Here is a 26,023-nt window from a genome sequence, read left to right as displayed (position 1 = left end):
TTTTCTCTCTTGACTTGACCGTGTCCCCTTGTCCCCTGCCAGCCCCTCCCCCCGCCATCCTTCTTGATATAAATATTTCAGAAACTGCAGTAGGCCCAGGTGCTCAATGCTCTCTTGTCGTTCGCTCGGGCTTAGTCTGAAACCACGACTGGGTCAGAAACGGGTCTGAGAGGTTTATCTCTAATCTGAAACATTCCAAAGAGATTGCTTTAAAACTTCCCGAAAGTCCCTGAGAGGGCTCTGCGAGGAATGGCCCCTGGCCAGGCTTGATCTTGTTTCAGAGTTTCTGAATTGTTGCCTCAAATGGGGTATCAAAACCATGGGGCGGGGGAGAGAAGGGTCCTTCTGAAATACACTGCTTCCTGGGCCACCACCCAGATACGTTGAATCAGAATGGGGCAAGGGTCGGGGTTAGGCTCAGGAGGATGTGTGCTTTTTGCTCCCCTAGGTATTACATGTCCACATAAAAATGTCAGAACATCAGCATAATGAATCCTACCTTTAGTGATTTTACATAGCATAGCATGAGGACAAAAAATGCTGCAGTGAGTTACATGGTAGTGCAGTGAGTTACATGGTGGTGCAGTGAGTTACATGGTAGACTGCTCACCCCGAGTCAGCTGTTCAAACCTACCAGACACTCCAAGACAGAAAGATGAGGCTTTCTTGTAAATCCATAGGGGAAGCTCTACTCTGTGTTTTAGGGAGGTTATGAGTCAGAATGTACTCCACAGCAGTGAGTTTGGTTTGACTTGGAGGGTGGGGCCAGAGGAGATTCTGTGATTGAAGTCTCACCACCCAGGAGATTCTGTGATTGAAGTCTCACCAGCCAGGTACGATTGAAGTCTCACCACCCAGGAGATTCTGTGATTGAAGTCTCACCAGCCAGGTGCGAGTTAGTTGGCCCTGGCTCATAGCAACCCTGTCTGTAACACTGCCCTGTCCTGTGTGGTCCTCACAGTTCCTCTTACGTTGGAGCCCAGTGTTGCAGTCACTGGGTCAGTCCATCTTGTGGAAGATTTTCCTCTTTTTTACTGCCCCTCCACTTTACCAAGCATGATGCCCTTCCACAGAGACTGGACAGCCTGTCCAAACGATATCAGACTAAATTCCCCCATCCTTGCCCCTACAGAGCACTCTGGCCTTACTTCTTCTAAGACAGATTAATTTGTCCTTTTGACAACCCATGGCACTTTCAATATTCTCCAGCACCATAATTCAAAAGGATTCATTCTTCTTCAGTCTTTCCCATCACATGACGCCAATTCACAATCAAGGGTTATGACTACATCTCGCAATGACCAATGTCAAATCTTCACTCCTTTAGCTTTGTTTGATGCCGCCCCCATCCAAATCTTATTATGAAAAAGTTCAAGCACACAGGAAATTTGAAGTAACCATCCCACTTACATTTGGTTGAGTGTAGGTTAGAAATGATATTTTCCACATTTAATGTTCATAAAAAAATCATGAAGGCGTTTGAAACCATTTTGCTCTCATGAATGCTCTTGTTCCAATTAGATTGTAATGTTATTTTGATGAATCTCAATTAGCTCCAAGAAGAAAGAACCCAAAAGGTGAAAGTTGAACCAGATTTACTTAGCATCTGGGTAAAAAGCACAAGGAACATGTCTATGAGGGCAAAAAAAAAAAAAATGAATGCTTGCCATGACAAGTTCATGGGTAGTTTTAGGACTTGAAAGTTTTCCACTGAAGAGGGGAAATTTTCTTCTGCTGGTAAAAATGTAACAGTCATTGAATAGGAACAAAGTTAGGCGGGATCAAAAGAGAAACCCAAAGGAAATCCCAGCAGACGCTGGGTGGGAAAAACAACAAACCTGTCACATCACAGAATTACATGGTGTTGGGGGTTGTCCTCTGGGTCAATGGTTTCGATTAAAGTCTGAAGGGACAGAAAGAATGGAGGCCGCAGATCACTTTCCAGTTGAGATTAACTTTAATAGGCTGTGAAATCTAAGGTGTGGGGTCGTTTACTTGGTGAAACAAATAGTTCATTCTGAAAACTGAGACATGCCTGATGTTACTATAGACACCAATCAGAAACTCCCCCATCCTTTTCAGCTCTAAAAGAGAGTGGACTCTGAATGGACCAGTGATTTAAAACCATCTATGGGACTCAAGCGTTCCAATTGTGTGTGGTTCTGCTGTTGACACGAATGGCTCTTATCTGTTGGAAACAGAGTCAGATTCCCTTGTCCTGAGCACCGCCTGATCCCGAATGCAGCACTGAACTCGTTTGCCATTGCTTGTTTCCACAAACTCTCCAGAAAGTATGGGATGATGTATTATTAACTAAAGTTCTGAATGGAAACGGCCGTGCTCTTTAAATACCAACCCTTAACCATTAACCTGAACACAGGTAAAAGGAGGTCAGGTGACTCGCCAAGTGTACTAAGTCCCCTTTAACGGGGTGATTTCAGGGCTGGTTAGCAGCACAGAAGTCCAGGTACAAGGTTCCTTTCTAGAAGTATTGTTAGGTGGATGGCCTCTGCTTGAATAAAATCAGCTTCCCTGCACCGTGGGGTGCTGAATGCCTTACAATGTCACCGGAAAGCCACGCTATAGGTGAACTCTGAGGGCCTCGCAAATGCTAGCTCGCCTGCAGTCACCGTGTCTCACCTGTGCCCAGACAGCTGTGTAATTTATACTTGTCTGTGTGTTCCTTGTGACTATTGCCGTGTGTCTTTCCACGTTCCATTGGCCTTCCTGTTCCAGGTCACCTTTGACTGCTAGGCGTGTTTCTTAAAGCTCTGACGGATATAGTGATGACAGTCCTTCTGTGGCACCTAAAGTTAGCCGTTTATGGCACACCACCTGAAGAGCCCGGGTGGCGTCATGGGCTACACACTGGGATGCCAACCACAAGGTCAGCAGTCTGAAACCACCAGAGCCCCATCAGAGGGACATAAAACTTTCTACTCCCCAAAGAGTGATAGTCTCAGAGATTCAAAAGGGCAGTTCTACTTTGGCCTGTAGGGTCGCTATGGGTTGGCATTGACTCGATGGCAGTGAGTGTGGTGTTTTGTTTGTTTGTTTGTTTGTTTGTTTGTTTGGGAGGGGAGGGCTCTGGCTGCAAGGAACTAATTATGCTGGGATTAAAATAAGAATTCTAAAGGCCACATATTTCACGGGAACAAGTCCATATTTAGTGCCCAGTTCATTTTATTTTCAGCAGATTGTTCTTGCACGTGAACTTCATATCAAGCACGTTTCCATAGAGTGTGAGCGTCTGGACTTCTAGTCAATGCAGCACCTTAAGTTTACACACTGCAGCTCACTGCCCCTGATAGCACCAAACCCAGAAGACACTGCCGTCAAATCGATGATGACTCTATAGAACAGGGTAGAACTGTCCCCTGTAAGTTCCTGAGACGGAAACTTTTTATGGAAGTAGAAAGTCCCATTTCTCTCCCACGGAGTGGCTGGGTTTCGAGCTGCTGACCTTGCCGTTGGCAGCCCAACTCGTAACCACGGTGCCACCAGACTTGAGAAGCTAGGTTAAATAGATGTCAACCATGACTTCAGATCCCAGAGCATCCGAAGTTGAAGAAACAGAAGCAGGTGGGAAGAGAGGAGGACGCCCAGCTGGGAAACAGAAATACTGGGGCCGATCACACGTTGCCTGTCCACGTGGAGCACCGTGGTCATTGTAGACGACATTGGACAGCCACAGAGAGAGCTCCGCTGCAGCCAGAGGTCCGTGCAAACGAGCAGGGAAAGGAAGGACAAGGTGGGCAGGACTCAGATGGGATGGGGTACCCCTGGGGAGGGAAGCACGGGGCAATGTTGCTTTGAAACCAGGGGGCTGTCGGCAAGTACCACTGGAGCAAGCAAAGAGAGTGGCGTCCTCTGAGTCGCAGAGGAGAAAACACACAGGGAGAGGTGGGTGGGGAGGACACCACATGGCAGGGGAGTGAAGAGGAAGAGGCTCCTGGGGAGGGGTTGACACAACGGCTGCAACAATGGGCTCAAACAGAGCGGTGGCCTTGAGGAGCGTGCAGGGCCTGCCTGGCAGTGTGTGGTTCTGTTGTGCATGGGGTTGCTGTGGGTTAAGGTGGACTAGATGACAGGAAGAAACATCAAAAGGATGATCTCCAGCCCCTGGGTGAGCGCAAGAAAGGAGGAAGGGCAGGAGGGAGGTATTTGTGTAGGCACTGATTGCTGGTGCCAGAAACTGAACAACAAACAGAAAAGATTGCCATCAACCTTATTTTGACTCACAGTGGCCCTATATAGGTTTCCTAAGCCTGTAAATCTTTACAGGAGCAGGCAGCTTTATATTTCTCCTTCTGAGTGACTGGTGGGTAGAACCACCTCTTATGGTTAGCAACTCAATGTTGATGGGAAAAGCACCTGCGCTTCCAGACCAGCCCTGTATAATCTACATCAGCAGATACCCAGGGGAGTGGGCTTGGCCCTACCTACCGCCCCCTCCCTCAATTACAAAAATCCCATGCTGAAGCAGAAGCTGCCTAACCACACCTTCCAAACCCTACCTGATACACAAGGGACTCACACTTCTGTAGGCCCACCTACACCCCCCCACCACCACCACCACAGAGATTGGGGATCCCCGTCCACCTTTGTCCAGACCACTTGGCAGCCAGCAGTGTGTGAACTGCAAGAATACTCCCTGAACCCTTGCTTTGGTGACCAGTGGGTTACCTCATCGGCAATGCCAAGCACAGCCTGCACTGGCACCTCAGCCAGACAACCAGTTCTGCAGGCACTGTGCACTTGCCCTGCACGTCCACCTCTTGAAGTTCCCACTGCCTACGTTCCTCAGGCCTCCCTGTCCATTTGGGTAGTGTTCCCTTACAGCAGAAACAGTGACATCGTGCCCTGACCTCTAGCGAGCATACAGACTACGACCCCCAGCCCAGGAGGAGTCCAGGGTCTTGCAAGAGTTGTGGAGGCATGCTGACCTCCCAACGCCTGCCATCCAAGATCAGGGAAAGAACCTGCTAACATACCACCCAATCCAGGAAGTAAAAATATACGAGCCGAACCACAGAGAATTCACAAGTGACCCACTATACCACTGAAGAGAGGGAATCACCCCCAGTCACTCAAAACCAAAAAGCTCACTGTCATCCCAATTCTGACTCATAGCAACCCTAGAGGACAGGGTAGAGCTGTCCCTGTGGGGTACCACCATTGGAATTCTTAACGGGAGTAGAAAGTCTCATTTTTCTCCAAGGGAGCAGCTGGTGGTTTCAAACTGCTCACCTTGTATAGCCCACTAGGCCACCAGGGCTCCTCACCCAGCCAACAGACTCCACCAAAGTCATGCAAAGACACGAACTACAAAACAGTAATTGAGCTAACACAATGAGAGGAGGACATGATAAAAAGAGAGGAAACAAAGCTCGTGGTCCATCCAAACAATTTTTTAAAACAAATATACATACAACCAACAAAGAAATATGTAAATAACTTAACACCTTAATACCTGGAAGATGACAGATAAAGAAGTAGGGTAAGATGGCTCCAGCATATGAGGAAAATAAAGGGGTGGGAAACCTTCCTAAGGAAGACATGGCAATAGAATAAAGTGACCAGATTTCAACATTGGTAAAGTGGGACACCGTTGATAAAACTCATATCCTGGCGAAATATCCACATGGCAGGCGAAAACCATATACCCTAGCTTGTCGTGCATTCTTTCTAAAAATCGGGACTTTTAAAAAAATGCCATGGGACACGGGACAAATTGTTAAAAATCAGGACTGTCCCACCAAAAGCGGGACGTCTGATCACCTTACAATAGAACCACCAAGATCTCAAGGAAAATACAGACCAAACCCTGCAAGAATTAAGGAAAACACTACAAGAACAAGATGACAAAATAAAGTGAAATTAGAAACCATGCAACTAAAAATCTAGAAGATTAGCAATTTAAAAAAATCAGAAATATACAACTCAATGAAGGAGCATTAAAATAGAATTGAAACACTGGAAGGAAGGGTTGATGAAATAGAGGGCAAATCCTTTGACACTAATCTGTTTGGGGAACAATGAGAAATAAAGAATGAAGAAAACCTAAGTATTATGTGGGGCATTATCAAGCAGAAGAATGTATGCATAATTGGAATTTCAGAAGAAGGGGATGAGGAAAAAGTGCAGAGAGAATTTTTCAAGCTTTATTGAGAAAAAATGCCTCTGTATCATGAACGATGAGATTTCCAGTCAAGAGAATGAACCCTATGCAGGATAGACCCCAACACAAAGTCATCACAACATTATAACCAAACTTTCCAACCCAAATGAAAGAGAGAATTCTGAGAATAATTCATGGAAACAAAATATCACCAGCAAAGGAACACTAATAAATGCTGATTTTCAGCAAAAAAATCATGCAGGCAAGCAGGCAGGGGGATTACAAATATAAATCCTGAAGAAGAAAATTTCCAACCCCAAATCATAAATCCAGTGGCATTGTCTTTCAAAATGATGGTGCAAGTAGGGCACTCCCAGATAAACAGAAAGGGACTTTTGAAAAACCAGACCAGGTTTATAAAAATATTAATGGGTGTCGTTTGGACAGAAACTTGGGAAATCAGACAACAACTTGAAAGTAAGACCCACAGCAGCATCTAATCAGACAAAGAATTGTTCTCTGGTGTATAATGAAGCTGAAAATTGAAAATAGGGCATGGGAACCAGACGTAGTGATCTGTAAATGCTGCCAATGTCCAAACAAAATAGGGGAGTCAATTGTGTAGTTATAGAATTTCCAGATGGAGGGGAGCTCAAGGTGAAATCAAGGCTTAGTAAGGCATAGCATGCTTTAAATTTAGGGAAAGAAAGGTAAATTCTAGAATAGCCAGAAAGGAAATTCATAAATTTACTCACATTAAAAAAAGAAGAAGAAGGAGAAAGATTCAGCAAACATACAAAGGGCAACAGTTAAGGAAATAAATGTACTACACTCCCTGGGGACAGACGGTTCACACAGGCACCTCCCAGACTGGCCTAGGCATCTGTTGCTTTGTTGGTAAGTGCCTTCATAGGGACACTGTATGCAGCACTGCCTGGCCCTGCAAATCCTCACAGTTGTTCCTACGCCTAAGCTCACCGTGGCAGGCATCATGTCCATCTGTTTCCTTGAAGGGTTTCCTTGTTTTTTACTGTCCCTCTACTTTCCCACGCATGATGTCTTTCTCCAGGGACTGGTCTCTCCTGCTCAACACATTTAAAGTGCATGGATGAGGCAATGTCTCACCATCCTCACTTCCAAGGAGCATCCTGGTGGAGATCAGCCCAAGATCGCACACTCAAAAGCAAAACTCACATCTTTTTGCTCACGGTCCAGTTCCTGTTCCTCTTACTCTGCACCAGCTGTCGGCAACCATTTCTACAAAGGGGCAGATAGTAAATGTAGATTTTGCCAGCTAAGAGACAATTTCCTCAATTCAATGTTCTTATTGAATGAGTAGCAAACTTTTTATAGAGTGCCTCTAAATATGTGAAATCATTTTGCATTCAAGCCAGAAACCAAACGGTGGCATCCTGCTCACACTGACCCCAGAGGGTTTTCAAGGCCCAGTTTTTCAGCAGTAGATTGCCAGACCTTTCTTCTGAGCTACCTCTGGGTGGACCTGAACCGCCAATCTTCCAATTAGCCATGGAGTGTGGTTTCTATCTTCTTTGCAATACCTTAGGGATTCCATTGATAATAAATGATGTTCTTGATCATCTCATTCAGTCCAATGTCTGTGTATAATCCCCCGGAAGTTTGTCCCAGGGAAAATGGGAATGCGATGCGGTAGACATTGGGCTGCTAACTGCAAAGTTGACTATTCAAACCCATCAGCTGCTCTGCCAGGAACAGATGAGGCTGCCTGCTTCTGAGCAGAGTTACAGTCTCAGGAACTGCACCTAGGATTCTTATGCGTTGGAATCAACTCGATAACACTGGGCTTGGGTTTGAGATTTGTGCCCTTGTTCCCTGCTCACACTCTCACGTGGGTTATTTTTCGCACTTGTCCAAACTCAAGTGTGTTCCAACGGTGACACGATTTTATTATCTCTAATCTTTCATTAGCGATGTCCTCTTAGATGTGGATTTTTGAGGCTGTAAGGAAGCCCGAATGCCGTCTTCAGGCTCGCGTCTGTGTCTCCAGTCTTCAAAAGCCTGTTCATGATGTGTTAGAGGCACGGGCTGCATCAAGTGAAAGACATTTCAGATAGATACTTCATAGGTAGTCAAGAACTTTGAGAGTCGCCACAGAGCCCTTTGGAATCCAGCCGGGTGAATATTGTGAGTCAACTCTTATTTGCTGGGTGTCCAAGATTCTGAAGAGCCTGGTTATAAACTCATGTGGTTCTGTTGGATGGACTCCTGGCTAGAGAACTTTCTTATCATAGCATTACACATTTATCAGCCCTGCAAAAATGCAAAGGGTACCTGAAGATATCTTATGGCAGACAGACTCATTCTGGAGTGTCTGGAACTCACATAGATAGTTTTGGGTTTAGAATGTAGGTGTGAAGTGAGAAAATCACCTCAACTGAAAGCAGGGGGGGAGGGGACAGAGACTATTCCCAGAAATCCAATTTGTAAAATACATTTTACCTTTTTATCATGATTCAGGTATACAGAACAAATTGGTTTTCCATGTTTCCAAAAATGGATGAGTTCATCCTAATTTCATTTCATGAAGCAAATCCATTTTCATTTCTTATTTACTAGCGAAGTCAACAGCTTGCTATTATTCCATCATGATCATCTCCATTTTCTATTTTGAAAAGCAAATAAGCAAACACCATTATCATTATTTTTCCTAATTATGAAGTACTGCAGCCTTGAAAAATGTTCAAACAACCCAAGAAAGTGTATAATCATAGAGAAAAGCTATCCCAATCCCGCCCCTAGGGCTAAAACTTTGAGCCATTCCATGTCTATACTTTCAGAATTTCTATTTATGCATAGTTCATACAAAAGGTGGCCCCCCTGTCTTTTCTGCAAGGGGCTGCATAGCGATCACCCCAGCTCTCAAATACCCACATGCCATGCCACTGCATAGGAATGTGCCAAAATGTATGTAACCAATGCCCAGTGAAGACTTGGTTCTCTTTGCTGCATTTAGAAGGCCCTCAGTTTTCCCCAGCATCATATGTGCAGACGGTGTATCGTGAGCTCAGGTTCAATGACAGGTTGTGTTAGTCCGGGTTAACTACAGAAAGAGATCCAGGGAAGCGCCTATGTGTATAAGAAAGCGCCTTATATAAAAGAGCAATTACATATTGAGAAAACATCCCAGCCCAGCCCAGATCAAGTCCATAAGTTCGATTTTAGTCCATATGTCCGATGCCAGACTGTAAATTCCTCTTCAGACTCACACAGCACATGCAATGACGCCAAATGTAGGAGGATCACAGGTGAGTGGGTGAAAGTCTTGTGGATCTAGTGACAGTGGAAGCATCTCACCACTGGTGTGGGTCTCCACCTGGCTCCTCGAGCTCCAGTGCTCTGGCTCCATCAGTGTAGCTCCATGTGGCTTGTCATCAGGAATAAGAAGCAGAGAGAGAGTATGTCTGGCCTTCAGTGACCTCTTTATCTGCATTGAGCCTCCAAATGAGGTCATCAAGCTGCAACCTGATTAACAGGCTAGACTCAACCCCTTCACAAGTTGATTACGTAACTGCCACACAGGTGTTCCTTGTTCCTCTTTCGATATTGAAATGTTAATTAGGAATAAATGAACAAGAATGTGTTAACAATAAGACTATTATTTTATTGTCATGTCTGTCTGCTAGCTATAGAAACACTGCCCTTACCTAACAGTTTCAGCTATTTAGAAGGGAAACAAGAACTAGAAAATGTTACAAAGCCCCGGAACTTCATATGTAGTTGAGACCTTCAGACCCTAGTCAGAGTTTCTTTATTCTGAATTTAGCCAATATTGTACCACGTGGTAGCTTCCTGATTGGCTAGTTCATGGCATTTAAAAAATGAGTAGAAATAGAAAAGGCTGCAGGAAGCAACAAGTAGGAAGCCACAGTAGAAAACAGGAAGGTGGGATGGCTAACACACACACACACACACACACACACACACACACACACACACACAGCAAAGTTAATGGCTCAAACAACGCACCATCCTGGAATCATATGCTGATGATGCAAGTCTCTGTTCATGTGTGCGATCCCTGCTACAGTTGTTACCTGTTGTCAGGTTAGTTCCTTTCCGAGCAACCTTACGTACAGCAGAACAAAGCAACCTGTTCTGCGCCGTCCACACAGCCCTTGCTGTGCTTGAGCCCTTTTGCTGCAGCTACTGTGTCAATCCATCTTGTTGAGGGTCTCCCTCTTTTCCACGGACCTTCGACTTTACCGTGCGTGACATCCTTCTCTGGGGGTTGGTCCCCACCAGGACCATGCACAATGCTCCTTAGAAGCAAAGATGGCGAGACTTTATCTCACATACTTCGAACATGAAATTTGCTGCCAGTACCAAGTCTTTTCTGACCCATAGTGATCCCATGTACAACAGAGCGCAACACCGCCTGGTCCCGCACCATCCTCACCACTGCCCTTACGTGTGAGCCCATTGTTGCAGCCACCGGGGCCGTTCCTCTCATCCAGGGGAGCTGTGGGTGGTGCCAAGTCTCAAGGTGCCATCTAGAACTTTCCTTACCATGTGAAGGTGCAGGATGCGATCTGTGATTCCCACAGTTGAATTCAATAATAAAGATCATTTTTCAAGGAAAAGAAGGAATTGGCCAGGTCTGTAATGTGAAAGAACTATAAGAGAGCTTCAGGAAGTCCTTGGGCACCCCATGAAATTTTTATTCCGATTTTCATGAACCTTTTAAAACCCCTTCATCTTTTCTTTGGAGATGGCATGACAATATTTGGATATCCTGAAGTCAGAAAGTGTTTTAGATATTGCAAAATTGGTTTGTTCTTTTGTCCAGAATGGTTTGGCAACAACCAATTCTGTGCTACTGAACTCAGTGCCATCAAGTCAATGCCGACTCATGGTGACCCCAAAGGACAAGAGAGAACTCCCTGGTCAGTTTCTAAGACATTAACCCTTTGTGGTGGTAGAAAGTCTTATCTTCCTCTTGCGGAGTGGATGGTGTGGTGGTTTCACTCGGCACACCTTACAGCTAGCAGCTCAACTCCCCCAGGGCTCCTACACTTCCATTTAAATATGCCCTTAGCTCCAAGGGTCCCTATGACTGAATGTGAATATGGATATGAATTTGAATATCATTGACTGCAGCAGAGCCCCTGGTGGACACGCTCGCTGCTAGCTAACAGGTTGGCAGTTTGGGTCCATCCTGAGGCTCTTTGCAAGAAAAGCCTAGAGATCTGTTTCCCTGCTGGTGTGCTCCCAGAGTGCTCCTCCTTATCTGGAAGATAAGCAAGTCAAGAGGTGAGGGTGGCCTTGTTTACTCTGGGCACTTTTTCAAGAGAGACCTGCCCTTGGAGAAAGACTTCATGCTCAATACAGTAGAGTCCATGTGAGGTAGGTAGTTTATTGTGCCAACCTGGCCAATAAACACATGTGGGGTTAATTGAAGGACGGAGGGATAAATGGCTCGGTGAGCCTCACCTTTCTGGTTCTCGGGTCTCTTGCTTTCTGATGGTTGGACCAGGGTGCAGCTTTAGCCAGTTCCCTGCTTCAGCTGGCAAGGTTGACTTCCTGCAAGACATCCCCAAGGAGAAGCTGCATGGACCTACCCCAATGCAGCCCTGGGTGTTGGAGCAGTCATGTGGAGACCCCTGCCAGCGCCGAGATGCTTACATGTTCACTGACTTGGCTTTCCTCCTGCAGTCGGCATCATTGCGTGTGTTTTGTGAGATGGAGGACGACTTTGTGGATTGGTGTCGGACTTATGGGCTAATGTTGGACTTGTGAGCTTGGGCAGCACTGGGTTAGGATGTTTTCTTGATGTGCACTTACCCTTGACATAACCCAATAACGCCGAGCGCAACGTTTTTGTAATATTTAATTAAATGTATATATTGATAACTATGAAAGTAAAGAATGAAAACAAAAAAATTTTTCCCCTGAAATTAAAAATTCAGGTGTTATAGGAACAAAACTCTCTCTTAGACATGAGTTTCTGTGGATTTGTTTCTCTAATGTACCCAGACGAACACACCATGAAAAAGAAGAAGCCACCCAACAAGATGGATTGGACCGTGGCTCCAACAATGGCTCAAACATCGGAACCGCTGTGAGGCCAAGGCACGTCGGGGAGTGCTTCTTTCTGTGGCGCAGAGTCTGCACCGACTCAATGGCACCCAACCACAGCAGTCATCTCTGTTTGTGATTCATAATTAGTACCTTTCCATTTTTCGTATCTTTCCGTATTCCTCCTAAACCATTTATTACCACACTGTGTTAGTCTGGGTAGACTAGACAGCCAAATTCACAGACACCCACATATGTATAAGAAAGAGGTGTACATACAAGAGCAATCGAATATTGAGAAAACATCCCAGCCCAGTCCAGATCAAGTCTATACGTCTGATATTATCCCATATGTTCAATACCAATCTATAAAGTCCTCTTCAGACTCATGCACCACGTGTAATGATTTGAAATGCAGGAATATCCCAGGCCAGTGGGTGGGGGGTCTTGCGGATCCAGTGGTGTTGTAAGCATCTCAGAGCTGGCAGAGGTTCCAAATGGTTTCTCCAGCTGAGGGCACTAGTGTAGTTCCATGTGTCTTATCAGCTGCTATGTCTCCCAAGGTGTGAGCTGAGAGAGAGTGTGTCTCCTGCTTCCAAAGGGGAAATTCAGGAGTTCCCAGAACCCTCAGGAGATGGCCATGCCCACACAAAGGCCTCATTGGCTATACCCAGATTGACAGTCTAGACTCCACCCCTACACTCTTAATCCTCAAATTGACACCAGATTATGTAACTACCATACATACAGTCTCAATTTATAATCTAAAATACAATAGCCTAGCCTGCAGTCTCCATCTCTGAGCCTTGAATAGTTCTTCAAGCTTCTGGTTGCGCACTCCACCCACCTGGTTTCCCAGATCCTGAGCTTCCTCTTCCCCTGAGTACCCTTCCTACTTTAATACCACACTGCTCCTTCTGGATTTGCTGTGTCCTCCCTCCAACTCCTCCCCCCCTCACACACACAAACACACACACACACACACACACACTCTAGTGTCAAGGCTAAGGATGCTGACACACTCTCCCCTGGCTTTCTCGTCCATCCGCATCTTATTTTACTTACTTGCCTTCAATCATCTAGATGAGAAAGAAAAAAATAATCAGTCAATCAACTGCATGTCTACAATATCCCAGGGTGTGTATTGCCTGAGACATGGCTTCCATTTTCTTGTGCTTTCTCGTGTGGCACGTCAACCCAGTTGGCGTCGGTAGTGTACTGCTGTGGATCCTGGGGTCATTGTTAGTGTGTTCGTGTTCAGACTGTTGTGGACTCAGCCATATAGGTAGTAGCACAGCAATGACTCCCGGGCCCACCCCCTCGCTGAAGAAATAGAACATTACAAATACAGCTGAAGTTCCCTGTGAGTTCATATTGACTCGATGGCAGTGGGTTTTATAGGTGCGGGGGAAATTATCTTAGTGTTTCGTGCCAGTGAAGAATAGTGTAGCTCCAAATAAATTATGATCTTATCTTGATAAGATCAGAAAATATTGATTACTTCTTTGCCGAAAGAATGTGACTGGATACTGGCGAACGTGTTTCATCAAGTGCTACTTACTGGCTCTCAGTTTTTCCTTGTGTCACCCAAAGACAATACCAACACACATAAAAATGTTAGATTACGTTGCCTCCATCTCCCATTCCTCTGGTCACCATGACCTTGATATTGACCAGTAACTGACCATGACCAGTAACTACTACAACCCCTTGTGGAACCTCCGGTCCACAATCTTTCTCTAAGCACCATCTCATCGTTCCGTCACCATTCCTTTAGAAGCACAAACCCAACCATCTTGCAGCTGGGACCCACTGTCCAAGCAGCCATCCCCTCCCGTCTCAAGCTTCCAATGTTTCTCTTCCCTTCTTAACACCAAGCCCAAATCCAACCTGCTGCCATCAAAACCATTCCAACCCATGGCACCTGTATAGTAGGGGCAAGCGGAAGTATCTATAGAGTTTCCAAAGTTGTAACTCTTCATGGAAGCAGACTGCCGCATCTTTCCCCTGCCCACCCTCCTTGCATTCCGATTCTATGGGCAATGATTTATCATAATCACAACTTACATAGACCCTCCTCTCACTTGCTTCATTGAACTCCTCTGGCAAATGACATACTTGCCAAATCCCATGACTGTGCAGTTGAATGTGGCCTCTCCTTTTGCTTCATGTCTTTAGTCTTAAAATCAGCTTCTCAGGTGACTCTTTCCTTGGCCATTCTATCTGACTTTTCACAACCCTCCCTGGGCTTTTTATTCCCTACCCCACCCTCCTCTCCTTTATTGCTTTAGTTTTTCTCAGCAATTATGATTGAGTCTGGTAGCATAGTGTTTGTATGTTGGACTGCTACCCTCTGAAACCTCCAGCTGTCCCTCAGGAGGAAAAATAAGGTTTGCTACTCCCTTAAAGATGTGCAGCCTCTGAAACCCACACAGGCAGTTCTACTCTATCCTGTAGGGTCTCTGTTCATTTGAACCGATTCAATCGCAGGGTGTTTTGTTTGGAGTTATACAAAATATGCATTTCTTATGTCGGTCGTTTTCCTCCCTGCCACAGAATGTGTGGTGGTGGTTATTAGCTGCTCAGGAGTTGGGGTCCATTCCCACACCGTGGGATGAAAAGCTGCCCAGTCTTGAGCCAGTCCCAGGATCAGTTGTGACAGGCCTTTCTTCTTAGTCCATCTTGGTCTGGAATACCGCCTCACTGTATCCCACAGCTCCCATTGATAGAGAGGTGGTGGAGCATATCCCCAGGGTCTAAGACAGAGCCCAGCACAATCAATGTTGGTTGAGTGGATGATGGATAACACCAGTTGGGAATAATGTTGAATTGGCTTTTCGATTTCAAGTTGGAAACTAGTGGGGGAAATGGCTCAGAGATCATGGCTATGAGAGAGAGGAGGCAGCGCGTTATAAACAGTGAGCAGAGATCTTTTCATTTAGTATCTCTGTTTTGGAAAGGAGTCCTGGGGACATGGTGGGTTAAGCATCAGGCTGCCAACAACCAGTTCTGCAGTTCAAACCCACTAGCCGCTCCAAAGAAGAAAGGTGAGGCTGCCTGCTCCCAACAATATTGACCCTCTGGGGACACCTGTGGAGCAGTTCTGCTCTGTCCTATAGGGTGACTGTGGTTTGAGACTTGGGTTGGGGAAGAAAGAGTACGAGTACCAACTGAAGTATCGCTGAGGACGCCAAAGGACCTTCCCTCCATTTCTCACCAGAAACGGAAAGGAGAGAGAAATCCCAGAGCCTAGCTTCTTTTTGTTACCCTCCTCTTGTCTCAGCAGCCTTGTGTTTGCTTAGTGGTTATGCATGGTGCTGCTAAATGCAAGGTCAGCAGTTGCAAACCACCAGCTGCCCTATGGGAGAAAGATGAAGCTTTTTACTCCTTTAAGAGTACTAAACTTTGGACATGTTGTAAAGGGAGACCAGTCCCTGGAGAAAGACATCATGCTTTGTCAAATGGAGGGGCAGTGAAAAAGAATAAGGCCCCAAGCAGTCTGGATAGACGCAGTGGCTGCAATAACAGACTCACACGTAAGAATACTGTGAGGATGGTACAGGACGGGGCAGTATTTCATTCTGTCGTACATAGCGTTTCTGTGACTCGACAGCGCCTAACAGTGGTCTCTATCCTCCGCCAAGGTGTTCAGCATGATTCTCTTAGGGCAGGTCCTCTCCGCCATGCTTTCTGTGCCGTTATTGGCTTGCCTTCACCTCTATCTCCATCACCCACGCTGTGTCCACGGGGCTCCATTTTATAGCCATGTGGGTCTAAGTCAGGTGACTCAGTGAGGAGGGCATTCCCTTCCTGGGAGAACTGCTTCCCCACTGTCTGCACCTTGACCTCTGCCCCGGACTATAAAGGAAAGAGTGCACCGTGAAGCCTCCTTTGAGCTCCGTCTGGTGCTGGAGAACAGCATGTCAATGTATAATGGCAGTGTAATTCACATCATGCTGTAGGATCACTTATGCACACAACAGATAAGGATTTAGGGAAGTACATCTTCCAGAAGAGAGGAAATCTTTGAACTTCTCTTTAAGAGTAAGGGGTGGAGAGATTCAGGCTTTTCAGGCCAAAGAAGAACCCTACAGAAGTGCTCAGGGACATGACAGAGGGCTGCGGTCTCCGGACCATGACTAGGTGATTCTGTCGTAGGGCCACTGGCCACTCACTGACCATATAGGCTAGGGACATGGGTGTGCCCAGAACACAAAAACCTCCCTGAAAGCTGAAAAGGACGAAGAGGAACTATTACTCCGTAAAGGAGGCTATTAATCAGGGAATGATTCCGTTCGAGCTATTATTTAAGGACCATAATTAATCCTAATTCTTCCATTGCAAAATAAATAAATATTGTTTTCTAATTTCATATATACCTCAAGGGTTAGTGTAGTGGTTTTCCAGTGAAGTCTTTTTTAAAAAGTCATTTTACTGGGGCCTCTTACAGCCTCTTATCATAATCCATACATATATGTTCATGTGTCAAGCACATTTGTATATATGTTGCCGTCATAATTTTCAAAACATTTTCTTTCTACTTCAGCCCTTGGTATCAGCTCATCTTCCCCTCCCCAAACCCCCTCCATCATAAACCCTTGATAATCTATCAATTTTTCTATGTCTTAAACTGACTGCTGTCTCCCTTCACCCACTTTTCTGTTGTCCATCCTCCTGGGAGGGGGTTATATGTTGATCATTGTGATCGGTTCCCCCTTTCTCTCCCACCTTTGCCTTCACCTCATGATATCAGTACTCTCATTCTTGGTCCTGGAGGTTATCTGTCCTGTATTCCCTGTGTTTCGGGTTCTTATTTGTGCCAGTGTGCATGCTCTGTTCTAATTGGATTTATAAGTTAGAATTAGGGTCAGATAGTGGGGGGAAAGGGGGAGGAAGTATTAAAGAACTAGAAGAAAGTTGTATGTTTAATACTGCACCCTGACTGGCTCATCTCTTCCTTGTGACCCTTCTGTAAGGGGATGTCCAATTGTCTACAGATGGACTTTGGGTCTCCACTATACCTTCCCCCTCATTCACACCAATATGATTTTTTGTTCTGGGTCTTTGATACCTAAACCCATGGACACCTCATGATCACACAAGCTGGTGTGCTTCTTCCATGTGGACTTTGTTACTTCTCAGCTACATGGCCACTCATTTATTTTCAAGCATTTAAGACCCAGACCTTATATCTTTTGATAGCCAGGCACCATTAGCTTTCTCCACCACATTTGCTTATGCACCCATTTTGTCTTCAGCTACCGTGTTGAGAAAGTGAGTATCACAGAATGCCGGGCTATTAGAACAAAGTGTTCTTGTGTTGAGGGAGTACTTGAGTTTAGGCCTAATGTCCATCTGCTGCCTTAATACTTAACATCTATGTACATAGATCTATTTCCCTCTCATTATATATACATGTATTTACATATGTACATGCCTGTATTTAGACCTCTATAGATGTCCTTTGCCTCCTAGTTCTTTGCTCTATTTCCTTTTACTCTCTTCTTGCCCCACTATCATGTTTGGCCTACATTCAGGTATCAGTAATTCCTCTCGGCTATATTGTACTTGAGCAAACTCTATCAGGCATCCTACGCCCTCTTCACCATCAGTTTTAGATCACTTATTGTTCCCTTGTCCTGGGTTTGTTGGCACCCCCTTCCTTTCCCCTGCCTCCCCCTCTCCCATGTCCCTCAGAACCATCAGTCCTGTTGTTTTCTCCTCTGGATTGTTTATCCCACCTATCTATCTAGATAGACATACAGAGACAATAATAAGCACAAAAATAAGACAAAGCAAAACAAAACAACAAAATGAAACTAAAAATAAAACAACAATAAAAGGAAAGCCTATAAATAGTTCCAGGTCTGTTTGTTGATCTTTAGGAGTGTTTTCCTGTCAAGTCTGATGGGGTGCCACACCCTGGCCCCAAAGTCTATTTTTGATACTCCACCGGGACTTCATTGCTCTGCTCCCCTTGCTGCTCTGTTGCACACCCTTAGTGTTTCGCCCTGGTGTGGTGGGGTCAGACTAGGCATAATTCTCCTGTAGCACTGTGGGTCAGTGGGGAATGTCGTGTCTTGTGGTGGGGCTGGCCCTATGGTCCTCTCTGTGCATTGGCTGCTCTGAGCAGGAATATCATCCTTGGGGCTTGGTGGGCTAGGATGTGCTCTGTTCTCTCTCCTTTGCTCCGTGTGCTCTGAGCAGATGTGCCCCTCTCCCTGACCCAGCAGGGTCTTAAATACTGCCGAGTGGGCTCTGACCTAGAGTGACTCTAATTGACGTATTCATGGATTGTGATACGAGTTGTATGAGCCCATAATAAAACGATTTTTAAAAAAAGACCCCTCTAGGGTTTTTACAGCAGCACATCTTTTTGAACACACACAAGCTCAACGTTCTCTTCAGGAACAAGCTGGTGGGTTTGGACATCCAACTTTGCAGTTAGCATCCCAGCACTTGATCCAATGCTCCACCAGGACTAGGTTCTGTTTAATACATGATGTGCTAAGACCTATCTCAGCGTGTGGTCCTAGGTTCTCTCGGATGCTCCTTGGAGACCCACTCTCTGTTGGGTGCTGTCCAGTTGATTCTGACAGGGACCCTAGAGGCCAGAGAAGATCTCCCTCATAAGGCTCCTAGTCTGCCATCTTTAGGGAAGCAGAGTGCCAGGTCTTTTCTCCGCAGAACAGCTCTAAGAAGCTCCTTGCTTTCGGGTCCATTCCGACGAATAGCCACCCTAGAGGACCGAGTTGAACTGTCCTGTGGGCTTCTAAGATTGTTAATCTTTACGGGATCGAAAAAAAGTCACATCTTTCCCCCACCAGGTGGCTGGTGGGTTAACCTGCAGAGCGTGTGGCTAACAGCCCAACATGGAATCAGCTAGCCCTCAGGGCACCTATGCCCCTGAGTTCGTGTTTAGCAGCCAAATGCTTAACTGCTGTGACACTGACCTCTCCAGGTGTGTTCTATACACCCAAATTATGTGCTCTAAAATACCCTAATTTTCCACTGTCCACCCTCAGTGTAAGGTGCTGAAAAGCAAAGACGTTACTTTGAGGACCAAGCCATGGTACTGTCAGTCACCTCATATGCCCGTGAAAGTTGGGCATGGCGTAAGGAAGACCAAAGAAGGATAGATGCATCTGAATTGTGGTGCTGGAGAAGACTATGCAAAGCAGGACGCACTTCCAAAAGAACCAAGGACTCTTTCGTGGAAGGACAGCCAGAATTCTCCTTATGTGGTTTGGACATGTTATCAGGAGAAGCCAGTCCTTGGAAAAGAACACCACATTTGGTAGATGGCGAAAAAGAGAGGCCTCTTGAGGGGATAGATTGACACAGTGGCTGCATTACGGACTCAAATGTGTCGACAATTGTGGGGATGGTGCAGGACCAGGGGGTGTTTTGTTCTGTTCCACATGGAGTCACTGAGTTGGAACCAACTCCACAGCACCTAACAACAACAACAACAATAGCCTCAGTTTGTCTTTCTGGGGTGGTTTGCGTGTGGCGATGATGCTGGAAGCTCTATCATCAGAATTTCAAATATCTTTCCGAGGAGCATTCCAAGTAAGACAGATTAGGACTAAAAGCCTGGTGATCACTTCAGTAAATTAGCCAAAGAAAGCCCTATCCATCACAACAGAAGATTGTCCCATAGAGTGCAGGGGATGAACCTTCTAGGTGGGAAGGCGCCCAATCAGCACTCAAGCCTACCAGTGCCCAGGAATAGGGTAGACGGCTGGACAGTGGTTTAGTCTCTTGTGCAGAGGGTCGCCTGATTTCAGCACCAACTCAAAGGCTGCTAACAGCAATGACAATCCAGTCAGGCTATAGCACTGGGCAGACACGTTAACCCACAGCAAAACCCAGTGCCACTGACTTATAGGGCCTCTATCTAGAGGTTCTGAAACTGTAAATCTTTAAAGGAGCAGACAGCCTCAACTTTCTCCCATGGAATGGCTGGTGGGTTTCAGCTGTTGACTTTGTTGTTCAAAGTTTGCAACACCAAAAAAAAAAAAACACCCACTGCTGTTGGCTGGATTCCAACTCAAAATGGCCCTAGAAGGCCGAGTAGAACTGCTCCCTGGGCTTTATGAACAGAAAGCTTCAGCTCTAGGGTGCTAGGAGCAGAGCGTCTCATCTTTGTCCCAAGGAGGTGCTGATAGGTTGGAACTTCTAACCTTCTGGTTAACAGCCCAATGCACGACCCACTACACCACCAGTCAGTGTGCCTACTGGGTTTGCAAAGTCTCCCCAAAGCACTGATAGCTCTTCCACTCCTGGGAAAATGACAAGTACAGGACTCCTAATAAAATCTAGGTGGAGCTTGGAATCAGTAGGAGGCAGGTGAAAGCTAAGGGGCCTTGCCATCTGTGTTAGTCCGAGTGGACTAGGGAAACAAATCCAGAGACACGCGTATATGTGTAAGAGAGAACTTTATATCAAAAAGCAGTTGTGGATTGATAAACATCCAGCCCAATCCAGATCCAGCCCATAAGTCTGACACTAGTCCATAAATCCCTCTTCAGACTCACAGAGCATATGCAGGAAGATCACAGGCCAGTGGGTGAAAAGTCTTGTGGATCCAATGCAGGTGAAAGCATCTCAGCACCGGTGTGGGTCTTCACGTGGCTTCTCCAGCTCTCTGAGGGTCTCAACAGCAGGAAAGTGAAGCAGAGAGAGTGTGGCCTGCCTCCAGTGAAAAGAGAGGAAGTTCCCAGAATCCTCATGAAAAGGCCATGCCCACTAGGAGGCATCATCGGGCTGTTCTCTGATTGACAGGCTAGACCCCACCCCTACACTTATTTATCCAGTTAACTTGAAATTATGTAACTACCACACCATCATTCTATCCTAAAATGAACTAAAGCGGAGAGCAGATAGACGGGGTGTTAACTTGAGTGAGGGGAAGGCAATGTACAGTAGGAGGGGGATCGGCACAACCTGGTGGACACAGGGGAAAATACAGGGGAGGTGGGGATGCAAGAGTTAGAGGTAAATACTGTTTTATATACAGTCTTGCAAAGCCATGAGAAGACATGTACGTAGACACACAAGTTGAACAGGAGTGAGGAGGAGAGTGGGCATGTGAGCACGGATTCACATAGGGGTGAATGCAGACATTTGTACATGGAATTTACCTGTACTGCAAATCTATCCCTGAACGTGGTCAACCCTACAGAGGACAGAGTTATGAAAACTTCTTAGATATAGCCAACTACCTTGAATGAAGCTCAGGGCCAAGGTCTCATGGGAGAAATGAAAATTCACGTGGAGAGTATGCATCAGCAACTCCCAATGCCTTCTGGGATTTGTCCGTGTCTGTGGGAGATGACTGTCAGCCCTAAGGGTGATCAACTCTCTGGGTCATTCTTTAAAACTTTCCGGAGACTATTCTTTCTCTGTTTACTTATTTGAAATACTGAGAGGTCAAAACTATGTTAGGAGTTTTCCACATTGGAGAAAACATCACTTCTAATTAACGATGGTCATAGTTGATTAAATACCTTTGTGTGTCCTCTCCTTTTGAACGTCACAATAAAAAGCTAGAAAAAGAAATGTGAGGAAGAAGGAAGCATATTTAAAGTGTGAGTAAGATTTCATCTCCAGAATAAGTCTTAGTTACTTGATTTAAGAGCTTGTAGGAGCCCTGGAGGCATAGGGCTAACTGCAAAGCCAGCAGTTCAAAACTAGCAGCTCCTCTGCAGGAGAAAGACAAGGCTTTCTACTCCCATTTAGTTACAGTCTTAGAAACCCACATGGACAGTTCTGCCCTGCCCCATTGGGTCCATGTGAGTTAGAATGAACTCATTGGCATTGAGTTTTGATTCTTTAGAAAAAATACACCGAGACTCAGCAGTGCCCATGGTTTTAGACAATATGGATCAGTCTTCTCGAGAATCCAGAGAAGGCTTCTATTTGGTAAAATGACAGCCCGTGATGGGCCCTCAGCTTCCTACACCTAGTAAATGCTCAACATCTGTCAGCCAGTCACCACTGACATTCTGATGTTAGGGATTGTCAAGCTGGTTCCCCCTCCCAGTGAGCCTAGGTACGACAAAGCAAAATCACAGCCCAGCCCCACCACCCTCCTCACAATTGTTATTGCAGCCACTGTGTCGCTCCATCTCCTCGACGGCCTTCCTCTTTTCCGCTGATGCTCTACCTTACTGAGCGCAATCTCTCTCTCTAAGGATTGGTCTCTCCTGGGACCATGTCCGAAGTTCATGAGATGATGTCTCGCTATCCTTTCTTCGAAGGAGCATTCTGGTTGTTTCTTCCAAGACAGATTGGGTTGTTCTTCGAGCAGCCCATGGTGCTTCTCCTGATCTACACCAGCACCCAGAGGCATCAATTCTCCCGCAGCTCCTTCATCCTTGTCCAACTTTCACATGCATATTAGGCGATTGAAAATGCCATGGCTTAAGAGTGGTAAGAACCCCCAATAAAATAGTTTATTAAAATTTAAAAAGAAACAGCCCTGGCTTGGGTTTGGGGTACCTCAGGGTTCGAAGTGACATCGTTGCTCTTCAGCACTTGAACAGATCTTGGGCAGCAGATTTTCCCAGTGCAGCACGTCGTTGGAGTAGTTGACTGGTGCTGTGATATTCTTATAGCTTCCACCCAAGTTCACGTCCTCTTATTGTTTGGTGCCGTCTAGTCTGTTTCAACATAAAGACCCAATAAAACCCTGCCAGGTCCTATGCCATCCTCACCACTGTGGCAGTGTTAGACCCTCTGGTCGCAGCCACCGTGCCCCCTTACTGACTGAAAGCCCCTGCCAGAGAGGCACTTCTGACTCCTTGGGACCCTTTAGGACAGCGTTGGGCACCTCCATGAGGTTTCTGGAGCTGTCAATCTTTACACAAGCAGCCTGCCTCCCTCTTTCCCCCGCGGAGCAGCTGGTAAGGGCAAACTACTGATGGCTCCGTGACTGGCCCGTGCCTACCTTGCTGTGCCCCCAGGGCACCTATCTCACAGATCACCCTTTTTAGTATTGCTGACCCTCAGCTTGATCAAGAGTACTGTCTTTCTCCAGTCTCAGCCCCTCTGATGACCTGTCCACACTAACTAAGAAGGGTACATGAGATGAAGTCTCCCCATTCTTGCCCCGAAGGAGCGTTCTGACCACACTTCAAGACAGATTTGTCTATTCTTTTGGCATTCACTCCATGGTGCATGCAGTGGTCCTCAGTTCAACCAGATGGGTAACCTCCAAAGGAGAGGAGACACAAAGATACACACAGAAGGAAAACAGCTGTGTAGTAATGGCGTGATGCTGCCGGCGCAAGCCAACGAGCACTTGGAGAGCCAGAAGCCAGCAGAGAAGAGGAGGGACCTCCCCCAGCACCCTCAGAGAGAGTCTGGCCCTGCCAGTTCCCTGAACTCAGACATCTAGCCTCCCAAACTGGGAAGGCATGCATTTGTCATGTAAGGCCAGCCACTTTGTGGTACGTGTGACAGCAGTCCCCGGAAACGCATTCAGATGGTCAAAGGGCCCTCGGTCCTTCTGGATTCAGAAGCTTTTCGAGAAAGAGCCAAAGGACCTGTAGTTAATGTTTAAGTGCAAATAGCACACACCACATTCCCCAAAATGGGCTAAGCCCTCATACCAGAATGTTTACCCCAGATAGACCAGAGACCTCTGGCCGCCAGCCCCTTCGTGGGAGCCAGTAGTCTGTGCCCGCCACATCCAGAAATTCAGTCAAAGGGGGCCGCTGGAGGTGTCTAGACTGGGGGTGCCTCTCTGGACAGGAGTTGAAAGATTGGACGGGGTGGGGACAGTGAGATGCCTGTGACAGCTAGGGCAGTGACAGCAGCCATAGGGTGTGGCAGAAGGGACCTGCAGAGACCAGCTCTTGGGTACCCTTCACCTTGACTGCTGGAAAGCCTGCCAAGGTTCACGGTCAGCTGCTGAAGGCAGACGGGGTGGAGGTGGTGTCAGGACCCTGCAATCACAGCTCTGCCTGGCACCATTGCAGCCACCCTTGGTCAGCTCTTCTTTTCAGATGCAAAAACGTTTGCCTCCAGGCTGTTGGCTGGCAGAGGGGCTGGCTGGGTCAGAGAATCATACTGCAGAATCAACAGACCTGCTCAGCAGAGTGTTAATTAGCGCCAAGCAATGCCAACTTCCCGTTGTGCTCAACCAGCCTGGGCGGGTGTGGGAGCAGGGAGATGGGTGCAGGGCAGGGAAGAGCACTGCTGTGTAAAAGAGGGTGACATGGAAACAAGACAGGCGAGGCTAAGAGAAAGTCAGATCTAAGAAATTGTCTCCTGGCTGATTCGGCAACCATAAAAAAAATGGAACATAAATTGGAAAAGTAGAGCATATGTCAATCCATTTTTTTTCAGGGTAAAAAGAGAATTTATGATGGCAACAAATGTACATATGTTCTTAACATAATGGATGGATGTATGGATTGTGATAAGAATTGTACGAGCCCCCAATAAAATGATTTTTTTAAAGAGCATTTAGACTTGTCCACCAGAGCTGGGGGAGATAGAGAAAAGTGTGAGACACAGTGCCTACTGGCCTTACTTGGGACGAGCAAGCAGGAACATGGAGGGAAAACAGAATCAAGGCAGACTGTTGGGTTCCCACCTGCACCTCTCCCTATAAGGATACAAATCACTGTTCCAAGCCTTGACCAGCCTTCGCTCATTGAACCCCATTTTACGGAGGTGGAGACTGGTGCAGAGAGTGGGTACCCAAGGTCACACAGGTGACACATGACAGAGCTGGAGTCCTGACCCAGGAAGCCTACCCTCTGCAAACCCCACCCTTCATTGCTGGGATATGTTGCTCTGGAAGTATGTCACACATACGTACCCCAAGAAGGCAATGTGGGGTGGCCCATGTGATGTGGGTCACCAATAAACGCCCATGGAAACAGCAGTCAAGGGATCAAACAATATACAGCACTGGGAAAAGCTACTGGAAGAGATGTCTTTCACATTCCAAAAGGCCCAGAGGCCCCACTGATGAATCTGGATCGCCTGCACCATACACGGTCACTGCAGGCCCTTCCTGTGCTTTGGGAAAACTGGACCATGAAAAGGCAGCCAGAAGAATTGGTGGAATCTAAGTAGGAGTTGGAATCGACTCAGGGCCTGGGAGTGTCATGTCCGATTTGTTTTTCATTATGGAGCTGTTGTGTTAGACCAGGATGACAAGAGAAACAAATCAAGAGACACTCGTATATGTGTGAAAAAGAGCATTATATCAAAGAGTTAATTGTATGTTAAGAAAATATCCCAGCCCAGGCCAGTTCAAATCCCTAAGTCCGATATTAGCCCATATGTCCCATATGTCTACATTAGCCCATATGTCTCATATGTCTATTAATTCCTCTTCAGACTCACAACACATGCAATGATGCTAAATACCAGAGATCGCCAGCTGGAAGGTAAAAAATCCTGTGGATTCAATGGCAGTGGATATGTCTCCAGGGCTCTGGCTGCCATCAGCATGGCTCCATGTGGCTTGTCATCAGGAATGTGCAGCAGAGAGAAAGTGACTTTGGCCTCCAGTGAACCATTTATTTCTGTCTCACCTCCAAATGAGGTCATCAAGCTGCAACCCGATTGACAGGCTAGACTCCATCCCATCCCTCTTAATACCCTCAAGTTGACAGGAGATTATGTAACTACCGCACTGCTGAAGACTACTGACCATTCCATAGACTAGCAGAAGAATTTACTCATTGATCTTAGAAGACAGCTAGAATACTCCTTGGACTCAAGGGTAGCAAGACCCCGTCTTGCCTTTTTTTAATAGGTCATCCGAAAGACCAGTCGCTGGAAAAGGACTGTTAGTTTTGGTAAAGTCTAGGGTGAACACAA

At 46.3% G+C, this 26,023-nt stretch overlaps 1 protein-coding gene across 1 annotated transcript in view; it reads left to right on the top strand.

The window, feature by feature from the left end:
* COL4A3 (collagen type IV alpha 3 chain) overlaps window positions 1-26,023 on the top strand; it is a 156,582-nt gene that overhangs the window by 37,134 nt on the left and 93,425 nt on the right. The gene's annotated exons all lie outside the window — the stretch shown is intronic.

The sequence above is a fragment of the Tenrec ecaudatus genome, chromosome 13, assembly GCF_050624435.1.
Source record: "Tenrec ecaudatus isolate mTenEca1 chromosome 13, mTenEca1.hap1, whole genome shotgun sequence".
NCBI lineage: Eukaryota > Metazoa > Chordata > Mammalia > Afrosoricida > Tenrecidae > Tenrec > Tenrec ecaudatus.
Note: the sequence above shows the minus strand (reverse complement) of the source record. Positions and strands in the feature narration are given on the sequence as shown.